Below are 7,269 nucleotides of genomic sequence, written 5' to 3'. Positions count from 1 at the left end.
CCCGCCTACACACACACACACACACACACCCTGCTGCCCACTTATTTATTATTTCCAACTCAGAAAATGACTAATCACTCTAAGTTGCCCAGGCCTGAAACCTTGGTTTCATATCCTTGACTCCAATCTTTCTCCCACACCCCAAATCCAAATCTAGCACTTGCTATTTTCTCTGTCTGGAATGCTCAGCTCCCAGCTCTATGTGCATGGCTTGAATTTCTTCCCCTCCACCAAATCTTTGCTCAAATGACACTGTAGTGAGGCCTCCTCCCCTACAACTGCAAGCCTAATATCCCACACTCCCTATTCTCCTTCCCTTTATCACTTTTCATGTGACATATATTTTACTTGTCTGCTCCATTAGAAGTAAACTATGAGAGAGAATGGATGTTTGATTTGTTCACTGCTGCATCCCTAGTGCCTGGCATACAGTAAGACAGTCAAACAGTTGATTGAATGACAATATCCAATACATTACAGTATATGCACAAAATGACACAATCAGGATGTAAAGGAAATAAAGTAGAAATAACTGACGTGTTAGAGCAGTGGATTGAAATTTTTTAGGTAAAAGAACAATTGTTAGTATTGTTTTAAGTGGCTAGTACAGCATTTGAAGTCTGTTAGTTAAGAGTTAACCTTCCCATCGAATTTTCCTGGGAGCTGGAGGGCAAGGGCTGCAGAGCTGCAGGGAGAAGGAAGGGTGAACTGCTCCAGGCTGGTCTTTGCTTAAGCTTTGGGGGCTTATAAGAGAAAAACAAGGGCTCTGAGGTGTGCTACTATGAGCCTCACCTTTGGGTGTCTTTGTGTGTGTGGAGTGGGGGGGGGGGGGGGGGGGGGGGGTAGTGTTACTGTCTTTCACTCAGAGTTGGGAGAGAGAGTAAATGAGAATATGTAAAGTACTTAACTGTTTTCTAGTTTGGGCTTAAAACATTTGAGTGACCCTTGACTTTCTAACCTAACGGGAAATTCAGTTGGCTCTATTTTTCAACATGTATTCAAGTTAATCATTCTTTGTCTCCCCTTGGAGACAAAGAATGCAAGTTCTGGGTTATTGATTGCAGGTGTGTCCAATTTGATCTCTTGGCTTGTACTCCTGGCCCCTGACCACCACCTTCATTTTATTTTAGTCTGTTTTATAGATTGCAGTCTGAGTATGTGTTTTAGGTTGAAAATCAACTCTCACTGTTCTCAGCTTAAAACCTACAGGAACTCCCAAGTCTCAAAGTAAAAGCTTAAAGTTCCTGAAATGGCCCACCTGGGCCTTTGATAGGTCTCAGGGATACTCAGACTCCATCTACACTTTCTCTCTACCCTCAGCGGTACCCTCTCTACTTGCTTTTCTCTTGCAAGGTTACCTTGGTGCTCCAGGAAATACTACCCTAGTTGTTCCTGCCCCAGGGCCTCTATGACAACTGTTCTCTACCAGGAATTATGTGTCCAAAACTACTTAAGTGCTCAAGTGTCAACAATTTCTTAACAAACATCACCTACCCTGATTACCTTATTTTAAATTGCAACCTTCTAGCCCTTGCAAACACTTCTGATACTCCCTTCCCTGATTTCTGTCTGGAGTGTATTCCTGGCACATGGTAGATGCTCCAATGGATGACTCAGCAACGCAAATGCAATCAATCAAGAAGCAATGGATGTGAAAGGAGTTTTGTGAAATAAAAGGACCCTAGAAATGTTGTCTTTGTACAAAGATATGTGACTTCTAAAACAGAAATGCAAAACAAGTAGGGCTGTGACTGTTCTGAGAAGCCTGGGTTTAATAATCAGACCTTAATGGGACTGCGGTTAAGAGCAGGCTTGACAACTTTAAGTTCACCCCTAGAGCATTTATGTGATGGACAGACTAATTTGGACGTAAAACTAAGGGACCAAGCTCTAGCTAGCTCTTGCAAGCTGGTCACCGTTATGCAGGTGTGTTGGACTTAACACTGTTCACAATGAGACACTAAAGCAAACTTGGGTAAAATGTTTCCAAACCCTTGGGAGAATGCTAGGCTCTATGGAAGTTATATGTTGGGGGCTTAAGAAGCTTGGGGTGAGATGGAGATGATGAGTGTGATAAAAGTCATAAGTACGTATGTCTACAAACAACACGATTGGCAAGCAATTGCCAGGGTAAAAGGAGAGGGCAGGGGCTGTCATTCCCCTGGGTCCTCTGCAGGCAATCTCTCAGCTGTAAGGGCTTAGTAACACCTGGTTGGAGTCAGCTGTGCCTACCTGCGGTTCCAGCACCTTTTCTTGGGTTTTCCTACTCCCCACACATACCTTCATTAATATAATCCCTAACAGAGGATGTCCTTGGTCTTCAGTGGGGACGCTGAAAAGTCTCTGCCCAAGTGATTCACTGCTCTACATGTCAGCCCAGGGGGGGAAAAAAAAGTTAACCTTCCACAAACATTCTGGCTTGGAGACCTGCTTTAGGAGACCACCTCTCTCTCAACCTCCCCCTAGTCCTGCCCCCTTCTCTTTTCCTCATTTTTACCATAGCTTGAAATTATCCCCATAAAAATAGAAAACAAACTCTAACATAAACATTAAATTGTCACATTCTCTAGATTAAACACGCTTACAGCTGTTTTACATCGATTTGTTTCATGAGCACATTTTTAGCCCATAATTATAAAATAACTATATTTTTCATTTCTACAGCCTCGCACTGTCTAGTATGGTAACCATTAACATGTGACTATTTGTTAAATAACACAAAAATCCAGTTCTTCAGTTGTACTGACCGCATTTCAAATACTCAATGCCACATGTAGCTAGTGGCTACAGTACTGAACAGAAAAGAAAGTCATGACAGAGAACTCAATTGGGCAGGATTGCTATGGACTTTTTTAAAATTTTATTTTATTCAAGTATAAAACTTTGATTCAACTCAAACACTGGCAGAGTTTAACCTTGTAATTTTCAATTCTCTACACACAAATTCTCCACGCCAGAGAGTCTCAAAATGTGGTCAGTCCCTGAGCAGCAGCAGCATTACTTAGGAACTCGTTAGAAATACAGTTAACTCTACAAGAGCGTGGCGGTTAGGCGCACTGATACCACCCCCTACCCCACCCCCACCCCTGAAATCTGTATATAACTTTTGATTCCCCCAAAATGTAACTAAAGTTGTCCCTCAGTGTCGTCAGGGGATTAATTCCAGAAACCCCTTCAGATACCAAAATCCGCGGACGTTTTGCTTAATTGAGTGCCTTATATAAAATGACGGAAAATAATGCACACAGTCAGCCCTCCATCCTCGGATTCACAACCAGGATGGGAAATACTGCTTTCAATCAGGGATCTGAAAATGCCAAATCAGGGATACGAAGGGCTGCTTGTATATTTGCTGGAAAAAAAATCCATTTATAAGTCGACCCATTCAGTTCAAACCCGTGTTGTTCAAGGGTCAACTGTACAAATTCTTGAGCGCCTCAGCAATCTGCCTTAATTGGTTTTTAATGAGCTCTCCAGTGACCAGGAGATTGTGAAGCATGCTTAGGTTCTAGTCTAGACCACTGTTCTAAGTTATTTAAGAGCAGCTGTCATCACAACATAAATGATGAGATATACCATTACAGTCTAAAATAACCTATTAGTGTCCTGACCGGTTTGGTTCAGGGGATAGAGCGTTGCCCTGCGGACAGAAGGGTCCCAGGTTCGATTCCAGTCAAGGGCATGTACCTTGGTTGCGGGCACATCCCCAGTAGGTGGTGTGCCGGAGGCAGCTGATCGATTGGTTGCGGGCACATCCCCAGTAGGGGGTGTGCCGGAGGCAGCTGATCGATGTTTGTCTCTCATCCATGTTTCTAACTCTCTATCCCTCTCCCTTCCTCTCTGTAAAAAATTCATAAAATATATTTTTAAAAAAATAAGATAACTTATTAGTTGTATGTCAACTATGAACTCATACACAATCATGTTTCTAGTACATCTTATAAAGAAAAATTCAGTATTTTCAATTATCATATTAAGACAAAACCAATCATAAACTTCATTTCTTTTTTTTAATATATATGTTATTGCTTTTTCACAGAGGAAGGGAGAGGAACAGAGAGCTAGAAACATCGATGAGAGAGAAACATCGATCAGCTGCCTCCTGCACACCCCCCACTGGGGATGTGCCCGCAACCAAGGTATATGCCCTTGACCAGAATCGAACCCGGGACCCCCCAGTCCGCAGGCCGACGCTCTATCCACTAAGCCAAACCAGTGCTGGCAATAAACTTCATTTCTTAAAAAAAAAAATCAACACTGTAATTTGCTTCCTCTTCCAGTTTGCCGATCCCTTTTCACTTTCTATTAATATAGTCACATTTTAGTCTTTTTCTAAAAATTTAATTAGAATACACAACAGTGGAATAACCAGGAAAAAGGGAGACATTTTCAACTTTTATTTGATTTGAAATTTTTGCATGAGCAACTATTACTTTTATAACAAACTTATATGAAAAAATAAAATCCATTAGCTAGAATTACTTCAGCAAGAAGCTGAAACTAAAGTTACACAAGTGTCACAAAAAGGCTAAGCTATTACAGTACTCTAATTTTCTCTTACCACAGACCTAATATAAAACTAAATATTTGTAACATCAACATGTATATCAACTATTTCTTACCAAATTTGCTGATAGAAAAGCATCTTCAGAAATTTCAACTAAGAATAGCAATGCAATACATTAAAGTGATTATAAAACCACTGGGAAAAGATCTACTAGTAGTCTTGGCTTACTGCAAATGTGGCCCAAAAAGAAGAGACATTAAAAGCCCGATTGATTACAAATTTCTGCCACAGCCAAGTGTCTACTAAGATAACTTACCAGTGGAAAATTACTTAAACACAATTTGTGTATAGAATGTTTCAGGTATATATGCTGCAATAGCAAGCAGATCATTTTAAGAAATTTTACAAAAACATGTACAATATATTGAGCTTATGTGCATGGGGAACTTAAATCACACTTAATACTGCCTAAGCATGTGAATGTCCACTTTCAATCAAATATTCTTCCATAAAGTGAATACTGACAATGCTTGGCAGAGTTTTAAAATCTAAACATTCTCCATTACTAAACACTAAGGCCACAATTTCCAAGTTTAAATACTGTTTTTTTAAAAAGTCAAATGGCTACCCAGCTGGTGTGGCCCAGTGGTTGAGGGTCCACCCATAAACCAGGAGGTTGCTGTTTCAATTCCCCGTCAGTGCACATGGTCAGGGCACATGTCAGGGTTGCTGGCTCCATCCCCAGTAGGATGTGCAGGAGGCAGCCAATCCATGTTTCTCTCCCACTGATGTTTCTATCTCTCCCTCTCCCTCTCCCTTCCTCTCCCTCTAGGGATCAATGAAAACATTTTTTTAAACGTCAAATGGTGGGCAAGGAGACACCTGATTGGTGGTGTTGCTCTTATATCAGTCCAGGGCAAAGCAGATGTACAGTCCTTAGTTCATCCTAGCTTGATGCCTGTGTCGGTGGCCAGAGCTGTTTCATGCCTGAGGCACATAAAATGATAATTGCTAGGTCTTGGAGGGGAAAAGATCAGAAACACTGGTCTCATAAGTAAATTACTAATATTAACAGGCTTAGGGGTGTAGTTTTAAAGTTTGTGGAGCTGTGATTGCTCTAGTAACCTGTAGATTAACAGTAAGCAGGTAGTTCTAGTACAACTCCATTAAGAGTGAACATGCCACCTAACAGTTCTAGTGGCGGGGATATATGTTATTCTGCACATAAAACTGGGTGCTATGAGAATAATAAGTGGGTCACTATTTGCTTTCAGAAAATTGGGTGGGGATCTAGTATGGTAATATTGGAATTATTTCAGAGGGCAGTTACTGTGAATCATGTATTCTCAGGAGCCAGAATGTTCAAATCCTGAGTCTCTGCCATTTAACTGTCAGTGTGATCTTAGATGCATTTAACCTGCCTGTTTCTTGCCTGAAAAGTGAGTTTTAATAATAGTGCATGTAAGTTGGAAAAAAATAAAACATGAGAAGCTCTTAAAATGGAGCCTGGCACAGTTGTAGCTAATAATAATATATGAGCATAAAAAAATAAATAAATAAAATAAATAAATAAACGTCAAATGGCTAATATTAAGTACCAACCATGTGCCAGATAGTGTTATTTCTCTCACTCATCCTGGTATTCCCAGCACAAATCCAAGCATATAATGTACATTTAACTGGAATTTATGAAAAAAAGAAATGAATATTAAGTTCTTTGAGTGAATTCAGATATATATTTTTTTAAAAGTCCCAGAGGTTACACATTGACTTAGGAAACATGACAAATACATAATAAGCTAAATAACCTATGACAATTAAAAATACCACATATCAGGATATGATTATTTGCAAAGTTAGTGGCAAAGAGAGTGAAATAAATTCTAACTAGAGTGAGAGTCCTCCATCCAGATCTCCCGACCAGACGGCGACACTGTATTTCTTGTGTGTGTGTTTTTTAAGGTTAACTTTTTACTTCTCTCTTTTTTGAAAACAAAATATTTTTATTTATTTCAGAGAGGAAGGAAGAGGGAGAGAGCGAATCATGATGGGCCGCTTCCTGCACGCCCCACACTGGGGATCAAGCCCACCACCGGGGCCTGTGCTGCGAACACGGGATCGATCCCTGACCTCCAGGTTCATAGGTCGACGCTCAACCACGGAGCCAAGGCAACACTCTATTTAAAAAGAGAAAGTGACCCAGCACTCGTCCCACCCTGCAGTGACCATCAGAGGAAGGAATACAACAACTACAGCGAATGACACAGAGAACACTTCCACACAAGGCTTTCAAAGCACAGGGTGGTCCTCAAAGAAGTCAGAACATTCCACGCACACAACGGTCTCTAGAGACCCCGGGATCTCCAAAGGCTCCCGAAACAACCGTCCCCCCGGAACAGCACCCCCCGGTGAGCTCCTCCTCCGCCCCCCACGGAGCTCTCCGCTGGACAGCCGCCCCGGGAATTTCTCCCGCATCCGCACTGACAGTACTCCCGTCCTCCCCTCCCTCCCGGGGCCGGTATCAGACCGCGGCATCTCCCTCCGGAGGAAAAAACGGAGGGCGGGGGAGGGAGGAGAGGGGAGCGCTTGCAGCGAGGTCGGTCGTGGAGGAGGAAGATGAGAAGACGCGAGGGGCCAGGGTGGAGTTCCCTCCGTCTCCTGGAGGCCTAGCGAACACCCCCGACCCTCAGTGCACGCCCCTCGCCCGCCGAACCCCAACAAGCAGCGGGGGGGCTCGAGTGACAGCCCCACCACCGGTGCCG

General features: G+C 42.4%; 1 long non-coding RNA gene across 1 annotated transcript in view; it reads right to left on the bottom strand.

Moving 5' to 3' along the window:
* Positions 1-3,801: 3,801 nt before the first annotated feature.
* The window catches only part of LOC106724496, a 14,841-nt gene continuing 11,373 nt past the window's right edge, over positions 3,802-7,269 (bottom strand). The window contains exons 2-3 of the long non-coding RNA XR_001360309.1: positions 6,110-6,186; positions 3,802-3,840 (exon numbers count right to left, since the gene is read on the bottom strand). This is a non-coding gene — a long non-coding RNA (uncharacterized LOC106724496). The remainder of the gene's footprint in view (positions 3,841-6,109; positions 6,187-7,269) is intronic.

This window comes from Myotis brandtii, unplaced genomic scaffold (genome assembly GCF_000412655.1).
Source record: "Myotis brandtii unplaced genomic scaffold, ASM41265v1 scaffold847, whole genome shotgun sequence".
In the NCBI taxonomy this organism is placed as follows: domain Eukaryota; kingdom Metazoa; phylum Chordata; class Mammalia; order Chiroptera; family Vespertilionidae; genus Myotis; species Myotis brandtii.
The sequence above is the reverse complement of the archived record's forward strand: the minus strand, read 5'-3'. Positions and strand labels throughout refer to the sequence as shown.